The sequence below is a fragment of the Cupressus sempervirens genome, chromosome 8, assembly GCF_028749045.1.
Source record: "Cupressus sempervirens isolate cs-2001-9-10 chromosome 8, ASM2874904v1, whole genome shotgun sequence".
Lineage (NCBI taxonomy): Eukaryota > Viridiplantae > Streptophyta > Pinopsida > Cupressales > Cupressaceae > Cupressus > Cupressus sempervirens.
This window is the reverse complement of record NC_143125.1, coordinates 848,904,797-848,922,133: the sequence shown is the minus strand read 5'-3', so window position 1 is coordinate 848,922,133 and position 17,337 is coordinate 848,904,797. Positions and strand designations below refer to the sequence as shown.

The following is a 17,337-nucleotide window of genomic DNA, read 5'->3' as shown; positions in this document are numbered from 1 at the left end:
TATCAAGGCAATTGCATTATTTATACAAGAGCAAAGAACTGTGAAAGAAATAACCAATAAATAGCATTTGTATGATAAACTCTCTATGATTTACATGCAATATCTATGGGACATGTAAAACATAAGAAAGGCCATTTCCAATTCTTCCATAACTGGAAGAGATTTCTAGTTATGCTGGGTATGTATGACATACCTTGCTAACATTTGATATAGTTCATTTAGGCCTACTGAATAACATTTCTTAGAAAACAACAATTTCGCAAGATATGCAGATGAGATCTAAACAAACAATTCTGACTAACTACCATTTTGGTGATTATGGTAGAGCATTATATGCTCACTCTCCTCACCCAATGAATTTGAGAAACATAAGCATCTCCAATATAATGGTAGACAAAACGTATCCTGCACAAACTGAATTCAATACATAGAACCTCCACTATTTCAATCAAGCACATGTAATGAAGGTAGCTTGGAGAATGCTGCACACTCAATAAACATAGATAACCATCCAGCTTAAGCACAGCTCACCAGAAGAAAAACAAAGATGCTAAGAAATATAAACTAAATGAGCAAGTGGAGAATGGACAATATATTTATGTTTGTTAGGATGGACAAAATGGCCAAACCCATTGTCTGTAATGTCCCTATCATGTCCCCTTTTCTAGGTCAGTGAGTTTCGTTGCACTATTAGCCTAATTTCCTTACTCTCGTGGGCTGACTGAGATCAGTTCAGTTTTTGGCATAGGTGGCTTTAGTTGTTGGTCGATCAAGGTTGTTTCAGTAGGGTTTCTAGACACTTACCACTTTTATTAAGTCAGTAGGCTCAGCATTCTTGACATTTCAAGGTTAGTCTTGTTAAGACCTTTCCAGCAAGCTATCACACATGCATATCTGAGTCCATTTGATTAGAAATTCAAATGCATGAAGGTTTAATTGATTTATTAATAAAGTGACTTATAACTTAAGTTTGTATTATTAATGTCACTTTATTATGTATGAGTGCTTTATTTTCCTATAGTGGGGGAAAAGTATTATTTTTTAAAAGGATATTAAGAGACAGAAGGAGGAATGTGAAGGGTCACCAAGTTGTGTTTAAAAGATGGAGGAAGTCATTTCAGCATACTTGGTTTTGTGATTCAGATTTCATCTTTTTCTCATTGAGAGTTATTTGGAGGCTTTAAATTTTCTACCAGTTTGAGGACAGAAACCCTTGAGTTTGGAGGTAGTGGACAAGAACCCATTGTCTTGTTTGAAATATCACACGTGTATCTAATTTGTGCATAAACATTTTTTTTATTATCAATCTGACTGTATTTCTGTGTTTGAGATTGATTATTACATTGTTTGATGTAGGATTGTAAAGAAATATTATTTTCAGAATACATATATTTTCAGCTGGATATTGGTACTTGGTGAATGAGTGGGAAATTTTTGCATGCAAATCTGTTGTTAAATTTATGTGTTCTGTGGAGAAAAATTGAGACAACTATATGGTTAGAGATGCTACAGTTCCCTTGCTGGACCACTCTATATTTTGCCATAAATTCACAAAACCAGATAAACCAAAGCATATAATATACTTAGGGATAGTGACACATTCTTAACGTAAGAACAAGATGAGCGAGGCATGTTTCTTAAAATCTGCAGTCAAGTTAGGAAACATTGCAAATATAATTCATGAAAAAAATCTATTAATAGAATAGAGAAATCATATATTCATCAATAAACTGAAAATCTGATTTGTATGGGCATCACAGTCATATAAGATATGGTATTAGGAGGCATGGTAGGGTGCTTTAAGACAACAATTCTTACTCCATGAAATTCCCTTCCATTCTTCCACGGTCGGAGATCTTTGAGTTTGTCTTTCACTCCCTCAACAAAGGGAGTTGGAAAGGAAATTACAATAGGGTGACCTAAGCCATTCTCTCTCTTTCACAGTGCAATAGGGTGCCCTAATAGCTGTTTCCCTACTTCCCACAGAAGCAAGACATCCTAAAGCTGATCTCTCTTAATGTAGATTCTTGCTTTACCCCTTCCATGAGCTGTTGCAATGCTGTTACGTTTATTTAAAATTTATTAGTACATAATAGAGATGTGCATATATATACATGTATAAAACTAAGAAATGCTCTCTATATTACCATTAGTATTTGGAATATGAACTGTTAGAAATATTAATCTTTCCTTGAATGTATTTAATTTGGGATATTCCAAGGATCCCTACATGTAGTTTGTCCTCTAGTCCCATTGTGAGGACATGCCATTTACTTGTCCTCTTGTCCATGTGTGACGACAACTCATTTGTAATCCCTTTTATAAGGAAATTAGTTTATCCTCCTTAAGAGGATCTTGACACTTTGCACACACTTATTATGAATGGTGGCATTCGTAAAAGTGGGAGTTACACAAGCAACTCCCTTCTCATCTCTATAAAAGAGATGCCTCTTATTCTTCTCAGCACATCACATTGATGTTATTGTAATGAGTCAAAGGCTCCAACTCTTTTTGTAATGTTCTTGACTAACTTCGCTATGATTTTTAACCGTCAATGTAGTTGGTGGCCGTATGGTGGGTGGGAGGCTGCTTAAGATGTCGTACGGTGCAATGGGTGTGGATCCAAATGCTACTCAAGCTGTCCGTATGGTCCTCTGAAAAGTTCGTACGATATTGGGTGTAAAGTCGTACAACTAAGAAGGGGAGGTTGTACAGTATAAAGGGGAGGACTGTACGGTGGTGATGCTGATTGCACGGTGTAGTTGGGAGACCGTATGGTTAAGGAAGGTGGTCCGTACGATACAGAAACTAAGCTGAACGGTAAAAGGAAGGAGTCTATTCAATGATGGGGTGGGGCACAGAATGAAGGCTAGTTTGTCCATACAGTAGGAGGTAAGGGGAACCCTACGATATACAATGTAAAAGGATGCCCCATGATATAGACAGGGAGGCCATACGGTAGGCCCATGGGTGGTTGTACCCGTATGGTTAGCACAAAGGTTTTACAGTATGGAATCGACGATGTACGGATATCGCTGTAAGGGATAATGGGGCAGTCGTGCAGTGAGGATGATGGATCTGTGCGGTTGCAAGTAGATGGTGTATGGGTGGAGGGTGACGGAAAGTGTATGCTAAGCCAGAGCATTTTACGCATCCACACATAAAGATCACTCGTTAGTCGTTACCAATAACTATTTGCAGATGATTGCACATAGAGAAACAACAATAGCACTTCAGATTCGCTAGATACAATGATAGATAAAATGCCGCTCTGATTTGCCAGATTCAAGCCAAACCATACAAATGGAATAGGGTGAGGGTTGAATCCCACTGAAACGGAAGAACCAAGTAGGCATGATCTTTCACCTCTGAAATGGCAAACAACAGAGGAATCTCAATGGGAATTCGCAGTAGAGAAATAATAAAACAAATTGCATACTAACAACTACCTACATACCGCACATAAATTCCCCTCCGGAGAAACTCTCAAGGGTTTACAAAAGAGTGCCGACACAGCAAACACCTACAAATAATTAATAAAAATTGGGCCCCATTATTAAATAATTAAAGGTCCAAATTATATTATTTAAATTTTTGGGACCGTTTTATATTTAAAGTATTTTATTAAAATTGGGGGCATTACACGTTCTCCCTCTCTTTTCCCTAGGCTTCGCCTTCATTCATAATATTACACAAGGGTTTTCTTTGCTTTCCCCTTTCAAAATCTTTGTCTCCTCTTGTTGAGTATTCGGTGGTCACTTGGATTCATTCATTTAAACATTTCTAACATAGTATCAAAGCTAAGGAACTAATCCTTGTTTTGACTTTTGAGTGTTGAAGGTTGTCATTCATTGGAGCTCACCTATTTGGAGACACTCTTGAGAGAACAGTTTATTATTTTGTTTAGCTCATTCGAACTCATTGTGTTGCAGGTTTTGTTAATCATTTTTGCAACTAACCCGTTTTTTTTCCTCTTGTTTTGGAAGGCTTGCCGCCAAAATAAGACAAACTTTGCATTCTTTTTTAAACATTAATCTTACAAGCTATATTTTATTTATTCATTTATGTATAATTGAAGCGTAAAGTTTTTTTATATATGTAATCTAATCTAAATAATCATACTCTTGCAAGTTTTAATTTGCTTCATACTGTTTTCAGATTAAAGCTAAAATCTCTGTACTTTCTGATTAATCTAAATCAGAATAAAATTTTGCTCTATTTTTTTCCTGTAGTAGTTGGAGTTCGCAGGGCTCGTTAGACCCCTTTTTTCTTTTAGCATCACATATTTTATTAATATTTTGTGTATCTCTCTATTTCTCGAAGTAATCTACTGCAGTTTATTCATAATTTCTTTCAGTTAGTTTATCTTCATTTGACGCTTTCAGAGATCTCATTTAATCTAATTTTAATCTTTGATCTTTTTAACATTTCTTTACTGATTATTTGTTTTTTGTCTACGTGCTCGTCACTTCTTTTGTTTTTGGTTTTCTCTTGCAGGCCTTAGTTTCGGGCTTGTGAGCACCCTCAAGCATCATTCTAATTTTAATCCTATTGTTTTTTCTTGCTCTGCTGCAAGCTTCTCTCTTTTTGGCACTATACATGCACCTCTTTGACATCATTGCTGACTTTTTCCACCAACTCCCATTTTATCGCTCTATTTTACCTGGTCATTCTCTCATGTTGTTGGCCATTCCTTTGTGCAATAGGGACATCATTCCAAAATCCAAATCTTGATTTAGCTATTAAGCTGTCAGTTATTCTCCATGCCACTTCTTTCCCATTCCCTTTGTCCCAATCACTTTGTCACTGCTTATATTTTTCCTCTGACCTGCGTCTGCTGGCCTTTTCTTGTTGCATTTGACTCGCAACAACCCATAGTGCATTCTTTTGGCATTCTCACCAAGAAAGCATTACCATGCATATGGAATCTATTTGTTATGTGAGTATTCAAAACTTTGCATCCATTTACTTCTTCCCTTCGCTGTTCAAGTTCATCATTTAACTGTTTGTCACATTTTCTGCCGTTATTCGATCATTGTCTGTCATTTATCAGCTCATTATGCCTTTATAACAATTTTTAATCATTTCCTATTATTTCAAACACTTTCTATTTTTATATTATCTCACCACTTCTTGTCTCTTATGTTTAATTAAAATCTTTGCGGTCAAAAATTCTATTTAAATTCTTTCCAATTTTGAATCATTGCTATTTGATCATTTTTTTAAACAATATTTCAAACTAAATTTATCATTACCTTCTCCTACTATTCTGTCACGTTTTCATTTCATTTCAATATCTTTATGTATATATTTTTGCCTTCTCGTTTTTTTCCTTTTTGGTTTGCTACTTGTATTTTTAAAACATTTCAGTGGAGATTGATAATTTTGGCAGTGAAACCAGTGGACAATTCATTAATATAGCTAAAATCTCAATTCTCTTCTGTATTTCAAACTAAAACAAATCTATATAAAAATTCTTATATCTCTGTTATCCGTATTTGGGATTGGATTTGAGCTCTTTCCTCATCTGGTATCTACATTTGTTCTTGCTTCCTCATGCGGCTTTTCTTCTCTTAGCCCCTTCATTTCTAGTTTTCCTTGTCGTTTGTTTGACTTTTCTTCTCACAGCAGTATGGAGACACTCCTCAACCCACTTCCATGATGCCACCGCCACAGTATGGACAACACCCCATGTTAAAATCTCTGCCTCACTAATCTGTCAGGTGGCCTCAAACTCCATTTCTGGCGTTTGAACTTACTTCATTAGCAAATCAGTTCAAAAGTATCATTTTTTAAAATTATTATTTGACAAAAGCATTTCTTAAGATTTTTTCCCACTGACATCTGTGTTGAAGACTTTTCCAGAGAAATCATCTATCCTTATTTTATAAATATGCACTCAGGCATTGCCGTTTGATATAATTTTTTCCCTCTTTCAACCATACTTTTTGAACCTGCTGCCTTGTACGTCTTTTCTCTAATTAAAATTGTTTTTTTTTTTTTAACTGGCATCTTTTTATGCACTTCAGTATTATTTGTGCAGAGCTTTTTCTTCATTATTACTTCATATGGATTTGCTCCATCATCTTTACATCTTTATAGTTAATTATCATTTAATGGTGGGCTTCGTGCCTTTTTTGTGAACAAGGATATTATACTTTTAAAGAAAGCTTGTCTTTCTTTCAAGTCTCGATATCCTCTTGAATTCTTTAAAAACACTTTATATAAGTAAAACTATAAATTTAAAAAAAAAATTAAAATCTTTCTAATAAAACATTCATAAATACTTCTTTTGGGAAACTCTTCCATTTTATATTTGTTACAAAAATTTTAATTTGAAATATTATTTTTTTTCAAAATATTGAAGTTTTTTCATGAAAGTTGAGTTTTTTCAAAAGTTTTCTTTTATTTTAATACATAGTTTATGAAGGTTTTTTTTAACAATTATCCTTTGTTCAATTATTGTAGAATATATTTTCTAAATAAAAAATCTCAAACTGTTTCAACTAAAGTTAATATTTATGTTGTGTGGAACTAACTTCTTCAAAGTTAATTTTTTTTTTTTTTAAAGCGACTCTACTAATAAAATTTAATATATTTACATTCTTTTTATTCCTCATAAAATTGTAACTCACATTTTTTTATCAATCAAAATATTGATTCATACTATGTCCCTTTGCACCTTTTTTTATACTTTGACTAGTATTGATTAGTATAGATACTTATTGTTTTAGTTTACTAAATAATCAAATGATCTCTCATTTTGAGACATGTATGTTCAATTTTTTTTAAGGGCTTTATTTCATAGAGGAATTTTTCCAATCAAAGTACACTTAAATTTTTCAAGAGGGGGGTTGTTTTCTTGACCTATTGCAATTAATCTATCTATGGTCACTCTAATGCACATAGAATTTTTGTTGTTTCAATTATTATCATTGAATTATTTTGAGTATTCGTGGCATATAAATTATTAGTGTTCACAAATTATGAATCTTCCATTCTAAATTGCCTCGGTACTGCCTATGTTGTGCATCCTTTTCTATGTGCACTCATTTTTATACCATTAATATGATCCAAGATCATGCCCATATGCACTATATTGTGCTTGTTATAGTATCCTTTTATGCAACCTCATTGAGTAGGGTACCCAATTTTCAAGGTTAACTATTAAGGAACCTAGTTCTATTTGAGTCCTAGTTACCTTAGCCTACAAAGGGACCCGTGGAGTTTCCCTCCATCTCAGCTATTGAGTTCCACTTCCTTTTTTTGAGGTTTTCTCCAATTATTTTTGCACCTTTTGTGCATTTGTTGGTAAGTTGTATGGGGAGCCTTATTTCGAAGGTTAACTATTGAGGACCCATCAGTATTACCTAATTCATAGTTACCCTCTTTTGGGACCCATGGAAAATCCCTACATCCAAGTTTTCGTATGCACTTATCTCAATTGATGTTTATCAACTCTTCCTCTCATTGAGGATATTATTATTGAAGTTTGTTGAATCTCTCTTGTATTCCAAGGCAATATTGGTTTTTCACTCATAACTTGTGGAACACACTACTTGGAATCGTATGCCACTGAAATTTAGTTGACATCTAAAGTCTTTTTCTTTATGATTCCTTGATTATGTCACTTTGACTATTTCAATATCTATTTTTTAGGTCACCCGAACTGGAGTTTTTTACCTGTTATCTATTTCCTTTTTGTTCATTGCTCTCTCAAATTAATTAGGATTATGAGTTATCATACACAATTGCCTTCAATTTTCCTATGGTCTATAGATTTGCACATAGTTGCAGTTTTATGTTGTTATAGCATCTTTTAATACCTATGTTGGCACCTTATGGTTTATACAATTGATTAATGTGAATTTTATTGGATTTTGTGTAAGTTGCATAGGGAGCCAAGGTTAACTAAGAAGGCCCCCTCAGTTATATCTGACTCATATCATGAAGGACCCCTCAAGTATACTGTATAACTGACACATAGTTTCCTTATCTGGCTCACGGAGTTTCCCTCCATCCTATAATGGTGTGCACTCATTTTATATAGAGTTTCCCTCCGTTTTGATATATTTGTTCCACTTTGGAAGGATGATATTTATATGGAGTTTCCCTCCATTTGTTCCTCATGAAGAGGAGGTTATTACATGAGTTTCCCTCCATTTTCAATTATTATGCTCTTATTTGAAAGCAATATGTTGTTAATACTCAAAATGCCTATTGATAAACATCTTTGGAAAATTAGGATCTTGATTGATCTAGTGCTTGAGTCACACGCTCTTTTCATCATGGTTACCGAAAGACCCGTCTCCCCCCTAAAAGTCGCGCCTCGGAGACTTTTCGCATCTCCGGAGACCTCAAAAAAGGTTGGAGACTTCATGACGAAGTCTCCTGAAGTCTCCCCGTCTTCTAATCCAAAAAGTGAAGTCTCCCCGAAGTCTCCTAGTAAAACATAATATTAAATTATTTTATATATTTTATCCCTCATTTTAATGTTTTTAATACAAAAATTAAGACCACTAACAATTTAAATGATTAAATCATTTAAAATATTTTATTTAATAAATTAATAACTTTAAAACCATTAGAAACACTTTTAAAAAATTATTTTTATTCAACAACTTAAATGATTTAATCATTTCAAATATTTTTGGAGAGATGATTTTTTGGAGAGCATGATACCTGAAGACCTTGAGATGGATGATCACAACCTTGTGGAGTAGATGATAGTACCATTGACATACTAATACTAGATATATTTCTGTTTTTTGTTTATTGTACAAAGTGTTCATTTTTGTTTGTATATCGGCAATTCAGCATCAAACTCTACTTTTTTGAATTTAAAATTTGAATATGTAATGATAATCTCAACAATTATCAATCTGATATGATGGTGATCATATGCAATATTCGAAAAACAAATATGTCTATGAGATACAATATTGTGATCATGTGAGTTTTGAAATCTTTGACTCTATGAGTCTATTTTAATTTTTGATGTGACATTACTATTATTATTTACTTTAGTCTTACAGTATTACTATTTTCAAATTTTGTATTTACTTTTAGTATTAGACTCTTTAAACTATTAAAAAAAAAATTTTAAAAAAAATTTGCCGTCTCCAAGTACCCCCGTCTCCTATTTGGAAAATTGCCATACCGGTACCAGTACCAGTACCGAAGACCTTGAAGTCTCCTCGTCTCCCGGTGACCTTGCTTTTCGTTTATCTTTGTCTCTCTCATATGTCTTTAATTTATAGTTTATACTAATGTGATAATGCTCTGCATACTTCATTGCTAAGATAGTGAGTCATGCAGGTTATGGATTAGCTACCCATGTTCTTGTAGTGAGATGATGATTCATTAGTGGGCTGTCTATATCCACATGATTGACACAATGTTGATGCAGGTTTCATTAGTTGGCCTTGTCAGTGGTCACTTGTGCATTAGTATATCCTTTCACGAGAGCATTGATAAATTCTTTCTTTTTCTGATATTTTGAGCATATAGTTCATCTTGATATCAAGTTACCTCCATTTCTTTGTGGTGGCGAATTACATTTTCATTTATCTCTCTATTCCATTTTTTTCTATTAGAGTTTTCTTATCCTTAGGATTGCTAACTTGACTATAAGACAAAATTCCCCTTGTGAATAGTTCCCCTGTTTCTTGTTTCTATCTTTTTCCATTAATCCATCAAGGCATCATTATGTGTTATACATATCCTATGCACCATGAATCCACTTGAAAATATAACACATTCACAGGACGTATCCACTTCTCTTGGATCTCCAAAACTTATACCCATGCTAACAAGAGGTGTCTTGAACAATTGAATCACTTCAAAGATCAAGTTGTATTCTTTGTAAATTGGGTTTGATACCCCTAGTTTTAATCTCCCCAAGTCAAGAACAAGGGGGGGTGTTAGAAATATAATCTTTCCTTGGATGTATTTAATTTGGGATATTCCAAGAATCCCTACGTGTAGTTTGTCCTCTAGTCCACATGTGAGGACATGCCATTTACTTGTCCTCTTGTCCATTTGTGAGGACATCCTCCTTAGGAGGATCTTGACACTTTGCACACACTTATTATGAATGTTGGCATTCACATAAATGAGAGTTACACATGCAACTCCCTTCTCATCTCTATAAAAGAGATGCCTCTCTCTCATTCTTCTCAACAATCACATTGATGTTATTGTAATGAGTCAATGGCTCTTACTTTTTCTCCCTCTCGTTTCCCTAGGCTTAGCCTTCATTCATAATATTACACAAGGGGTTTTCTTTACTTTCCCCTTTCAAAATCTTTGTATCCTCTAGTTGAGTATTTGGTGCATGCTCATGGAAATAGACTTATCTCATGTTAACATATCTTCTCACTATTTGACTTGAAAATTAACAAATTGGAATATATTTCTCCTCTGTTATTCCTTCATTCTATTTATCTCTTATTCGATATATTGATGATGAATTGCTTCAGGGTCTCCTTGCTCGATGCAATAAAACAAGTATACATTGTATTGCAAGTTTCATCAGATGTTTCTCTTAGATCGATGTTTTCTTCTGTTATTAGATCGATGCTATTATTGAGCATACATTTTTGCCTGCTGATGATTGATGCATTGAGGCCAATTCCTTGGATTTATTTATATATCCCCTCTTTTAATGTGAGTGGCATGCCTCTCCCTACAGCTATATTATAATAATATAAATCTTAGATACCGATTCAGGCTTCCTGCTTGCAGAGGTGGAAGCAGATGCAGCCAGAAGTGGATTCAGGAGCAGAGGTGGGTGGAGGATGGTTGGAAGCGGCTTCCAGCCAGCCAGAACTATCCATTTTTTTAAATTTTGCCACTGAAAACACTTTATTAGCACATGAGGAAATACATCTTTCAACCTATTTTGTGCTCCTAAATCCTAAAAGAGATGATTAGGATTTTTCTGCGAATCCATATGATTCAGATTCGGATTAATAAACATTGAATGATGAAATATATTTTGATTTGTAATTGTGATGATTTGCGGATTTACATTTGAATCGTGAACATAGATGTATATGATATGGTTTATAATCTTAGTCAATATGTGTTGGTGAAGTTACAAGTATCATACTATCAAATGTTTTAAATTTGTATATTTCTTTCGTTTCTTCCTATAAATATATATATATATATATATATATATATATATATATCGACTTCCTCTCCCAAAAAAGAATCCCACATCTCGCACCCACTTCCCGCATCTGCATCTGAATCAGTAACTGAGATATAAATATTTAACATCATTATATCTCATAATACATAATATATATATAGATATTATAAAATACAGATATTATATACATTTAATAATTTAAGATATAAATATTTCTACATAGTATCATTTTATAAGATCTAAAATATTATAATGTCTATATTAACTTTAAGTACATACAATGTTATATGTATCCATCATTAAAACGTTAAACATAACTATAAATTAATAACAAAACACCAACTCCTCTAGTCGTGACCATTGAAAGGAGTCAATTCTTTCCCCTTCTCCACACGGATATAAATTAGGTGACAGCAAGGAACTTTAACAGCCACTCGATGGAGATATAAAATGTCAGCACAAAACCATTAAAAGGGAAATTTGCAGCAGAGCGGCATCAATAAAAAATATATATGGAATACTGATCAGCAGCAGAGAAAGATATGAAATAAGAATACAACCAGATGGTCTGGCTTTGCATTTGGCACAAATAAATTGATGCAGATGATTTATTGGCTGAAGTCATAGACAAGACATATCCTGCTGGAAGTGAACCATTAGTGACCATTTCTAGATGCTTGGATGTCATATGATCTTATCCCTAACGTGGTTGCTGCTGGAGATATTTTGGCACTTACAGAATAAGGAAATAAACTTCACCGGCCACCATTGGCAATAGGGGAAGTAGCTTGATTGGAGGTATATTTTAAGTAAATACTATTGATAATTTATCCTAGCTGCTACTAGAAATCATATTATCGTCAATGGTGATGATTTTTGTTGTCCTGCATTTTCTCACCACAAAATGTAGGTAACAGTACGAAACTTTTTCAAACTAGTTTCATATTTCTCTCGGTTAAACTTGTTATTCAAATGGTTAATGTTGATTGATCACTTAACTCCAATTCAAATAACAAATTCTTTTACTGAAGGCTTTTGTCAAGTCTTTTCCATTTTTTTGTTTGTTGAGCCTATGCTTGATTTTTCAGGCCTTCACGTTATGTTATGTTTTTAATTTGACTTTCACTTTTTGAAAAATATAACTTAAATTCACTTTACGTTATGTTTTTAAGTTACTTTATCATTTAAATTTTTCATTTAAAGTAACTATTATGAAGTTGAATTGCTTTTAAATTTTCACTTAAGTAACTATATTAACTATATAGTTCAATTTAATTTTTTATTTTTAAATCAAATGCTCTAGCAAAGTTACTTTATCATTTAAATTTTTCACTTAAGTAACTATTTTGAAGTTGAATTGCTTTTTGATTTTCACTTAATTGACTATATTAACTATATAGTTCAATTTAATTTTTTATTTTTAAATCAAATGCTCTAGCAAATATTACTTTTAAAACGATATTTGCACATTATATTTTTTATATGATAGTGTGAATATTATTTGTCTCATTTAAGTTGATATTTCATTAAAAATTAAATTGACATGTGCTTACATCATCACTTAAGTTATTTTCATCATGTCTACAAGCATATTTCATAAAAAAAATATGCAACTACACCTAAAAGGTGCAATTTTGATGGAGAATGCAAGTAATTGCAACTAAAACATGCACAAACATTAAAAAGTTGAGATGTGTATGTCATATGCGTTTGCACCTAAAAGGTGTGTTCTCCATTAGATGCACATTTTTAAAACATGCAATTGCATCTAAAAGGTGTGTTTTGGCCTTGAGGTTGCAATTACAAGTATTACAAACATGTCTTTGCACCTAAAAGGTGTGTTTAACCAATGAGACATGTATATGCATCTTTTAAACCCGTTTTTGGGAAAAAAGCACATTTTTAATATATGCAAACACCTCCAAGAGGTGCGTTTTGCATTCAAATGTACGTGTTTGCCTTTCTAAAACCCACTTTTGAGAATTGAGGGCAAAACTTCATGCAAGTTCTTCCCAAGAACACATTTTTGCATAGAAATCTCAGATTTCTTCATGAAATGAATTTCAATCTTCTCCTTTAAGGACGTTTTTTGCATATCCAATCCTTCTCGTACAAGAAGCGTTGAATTTCTTGCCCAAAACGTGCCATTACAACTCCATTTGAACACACGTTTTGAGGAAAAACGCTCAGATTTGGGCCTTTAAAATTCACATATTTGCTAAATGAGGAATCATTTTGGAGTCTTGCTCATTCTAGATGACATTGGATGGCATATTTTTACATTCTAAGGTGAAAATTGGTCCATGTAATGCCTTTTTAGAACCACGTTTTTCACAAAAATGGGTTTTCCTTCATGCATATTGCCAAAAACATTTTGTGTTTTGGATTTGTTCGTCATGTTTTTGGGCAAATACATGGAAAACATCTCTTTAGATGCTCATTTCAAATTCATCATTGCAAGTTTGAAGAGGTCCAAGTATGTTTGAGAAATTTTCAGCATTGGTGGTTCTTTCTCCTTCATTTTTGGCACACAAACATCAAGTGGACATTTTCCTTCTTGCTAATTAAATGCATACTTATCTTGCTGATTTTATGCATGTTTTGGCTTGATGCTTCACACTTGTTGATTTAGATGCCATGAAAAGTGTGTTTTCCCTTTAAAAATGATGAAATGGTTCATTTTCATGCTTTTGGTTTTTTCCCCAACTCCAAATTCGAATTTGCATGTTGAAGTGGCTTGCTTGTTGACATGTTTGATTCTTTTGCCAAAGGTTCGTTTTTCTTTTGTGATTGTTTTGCGTTTTGTTTGTTTGCATTTCGGTTTTTCTTTATTTTGAAGAAGTTGCAAGTTCTTTCCCAGGAACTTGAGCATGTTTCATTTCACTCCACCTTCCATTTCATGCAAAAGCATCATTTCATTCCATTTCCATCTTTCCATGTCATAATTGTTCACATCTCATTCTTCACATGCGATTACATGTATTTCCATCCATCATCCACACGTACATGTAATCTCATTCTCCATTTCCATTTTCACTCATCTCACTTTCAGCACCCAATCGCATGTCATGATTACATGAAAAGTCTTTTACTGTAATTGCATCTTGAAAACCTACTTTTGACTAAAAGTCACTTTTTAATAGGTTAAACAATATCATGTGCATGTTTTCCCATATACTTGGACTTCACCTTTCCTCAAAGATGTCTATAAAAGCTCACTTCGCCTCAAGGCGCATTGCATTCATTCATTCCATATGCACTTACACTTCATCAACAAAATACAAGTAATTCCATCATTCTATGTCATAAGGCATTTCATCTCATCCTTCACACGGACTTACAATCTAAGCTAATCCTCCATCCACATTCGTATGTCATCTCACTTTCTGTTTCTCATTACATGTTGCATATAAATGTAAGCCACTCTATCTAATTCCATCTTGAAAGCCCAAATCATTATTTAGAAGTCAAGAGTTTTCATTTGCACACATTACCATGTGTTTCACTTTCATGTCCCAAAGCATATTCATCACCCACTTCATGATTTCTCCCTCTCTACCAGAGTAACGAGAATCGCGCTGAAATCGCGTGAATCGCCGATTCAGCGATCAGATTCATGCACCCCGATTTTTTTGGAGTCGGAAATCATGATCGGCGATTTCATCGGGTGAATCACATGTATCAGCGATTCACTCAAAAAATCGCCTGAATCGCCATTAGAAATCTTCAAAAATCGGCTGGCAATAGCATGCATGTTTAGTTGAAAATAATAAAAAAATCACTTATGTTTTTTGCTTTCTTTTTTACCTTTCCTCTTTGTTATAACCCTAAAGGGCCTTCTAATTGTTAAGCATGACTAGAAGAGAGGAGAAGAGAAAAGAAGAACCATAGGTTATTAAAAAAAAAAAAAAAAACGACGACAAATAAAAAATGTTTAGAATGCATAACGGATGATGCCCAAGGGAAGGGAAAGACATAATCAGGTAGTAAAACAGCAACGGTTCCCAGAAAGAGTGTGGGATCAGAAGAAAATGACAAAAACACTGTGTTCCATATAGTTTTGTGTGGGTTTCAGAGTGCAAATTTGGTTTTGGCGACGGGGGCGCTGCCCCTCGACCCCGCCCTGTATCGCGACAGGGAGCGCGCTTGGCAGGACCCCGCGAGGGCGCTGCCCCTCGACCCCGCTGGGGGCGTTGCCCCCTAGACCCCCAGTCGCTGCGGTTATCAGTCGTGGGAAGTCTCACCAGTTGATGAGACCTGAAGCTGTTGCAGGCATGGAGTGTCTGTGGTGGAGAGAACAATAGAGCAAGCCTTTTGAGAGGGGTGATATGCTTTGAAGCACTTGGAGTAGGTGTTGGATGTGAAGTTGTCTTATAAAAACTCTTTACCCCATGTGGTAAACACAAACTTCCATGTTTATATATGTTAAGTTTCAACTTCTATTTGATGATGTTATAGTGTGTTTAAGTTATATTCAGTAAAGGGTGCATGAAATAAGTCTTAAATTGTTAAAATCTCTACATTTAAAGGGTTTTTTCAAATTTGCCGATTCATCGCCAATTCACCAGCGATTCACCCCCGATTCACGATTCGATTCGGCCGTGCCGATTCCGATACGATTCCAATTCTTGTTACTTTGCTCTCTACCTATCGTTTTCCATCCTCTACATATGCTTTCCGATTCATTTAAATCCATCACATGTGTTTCATAAGTATCTAATCCATACTTCGAATACCCACTCCTCATTGATTCATCACTGTAACTCAAATCTCGAAGCTTTCATGGATTCAATCCCATTGAAACTTTCATGATGTAGCAACTCAAGATATGCCAGAACTTCTATAAAGAATAAAGAGATCCAGTAAAGAAGGCGTGCTTCGAATCAAAAAAGCGGTAATTTATTTAGTCTCCATTTTCCCAATGGTTGTCCAAGAACCTGAGTTCATGTGGGAATGTGCCAAGCACATTGTTTCAAAAATAAATAAATAAATAAAAATAAAATAAAATAAAAAGAGAGTTAAAGGTGTTCACGGAAAGTTGTTTCAAGTTTACATCCGGACACCGTCGAGAAGGTCTTCAAAGTGTCGAAGATTCTAGAATGTGTCAATCTACAAAGAAAAATTCTTCACAACTTGAACGAGAAAAAAGCTTCATCACATCAAGTTTTCAAATGACAACGGACAATTCATCAAAGAGAGTCCAAGGCTATCAAAAGATGTAACACCATGATTATCAAGATGAATGCAGTGGCATGAAATACAGGAACTCCCAATCCTGTTATCATCCGGGATTGCATCACCAACTACAAGGCCCTTCAAAACAATCCCTAGGATTGTTTCAATTCTCTTCCGTCTTTCTTCATCTTCTTCTTTCATGTTTGTAATTGAAGAGGAACATTAAAATGTGTAATTATATGTAATATGACTTACATGTGTAATGACCTGTAATCTAATAATTTATGTTGTTAGTTAGACCAGGTCAAAGTTGGTAGAGTTGCTCCCATTGTTTCCTCCATCTTTTTCTCGACTCCTTTGCCAATATAAGGAGTACCCCCTCATTTTAAAAATCATTTTTTGTTGTATGCAAGAAAGCTCTACCACATTTATGCAAGCATAACTTTGATTGTGTAGTACAAATTTGGGAGAAAAGTGAATAAAAAAAGCAATTGAATTCAAAGCTTTGACTGGAAGCAATTGTGATAGAGTAAATTAGAAGCTTTGACTGTAATTTGTGCCTATTGTCTTTGATTCGTGTTATTATTATGTGTTCAATAATAGAGCATAGTAACTTAAGAAGCAATTGGAGCCAAAGCTTTGACTAAGAGCGATTATGGCAATACATAGACTAGGAGCTTTGACTGTAGCTTGTATTACCATCTCAAATTCATGAAAAATAGTTAGAATTCCCTACTTTTGGAAGTCTTTATGCCCCAATGCTAGAGGTTAATCTTATAGAATAGGTTAAAATAGGACTTAAAGCCAAACTAGTACACTTTCAGCTAACCTTTGACTTAGTGTTGGTTTCTCGATATCACCGTTTACAACTTTAGATAGAAGTGTAATTTGATGTTTCATCTTGCCCATAACTTGCTCCGTGAATAAGTGAATTCTTTCCTGAAAGCTAAGAGAAAAGAATATTGGTAACACCCCTTACAAAATCTCTCAACTTCTTGTTTACC

General features: G+C 34.2%; 1 protein-coding gene across 4 annotated transcripts in view; it reads right to left on the bottom strand.

The window, feature by feature from the left end:
• Positions 1-17,337, bottom strand: part of LOC149545080 (sodium/hydrogen exchanger 5-like) — a 155,560-nt gene that overhangs the window by 73,898 nt on the left and 64,325 nt on the right. The window lies entirely within an intron of this gene.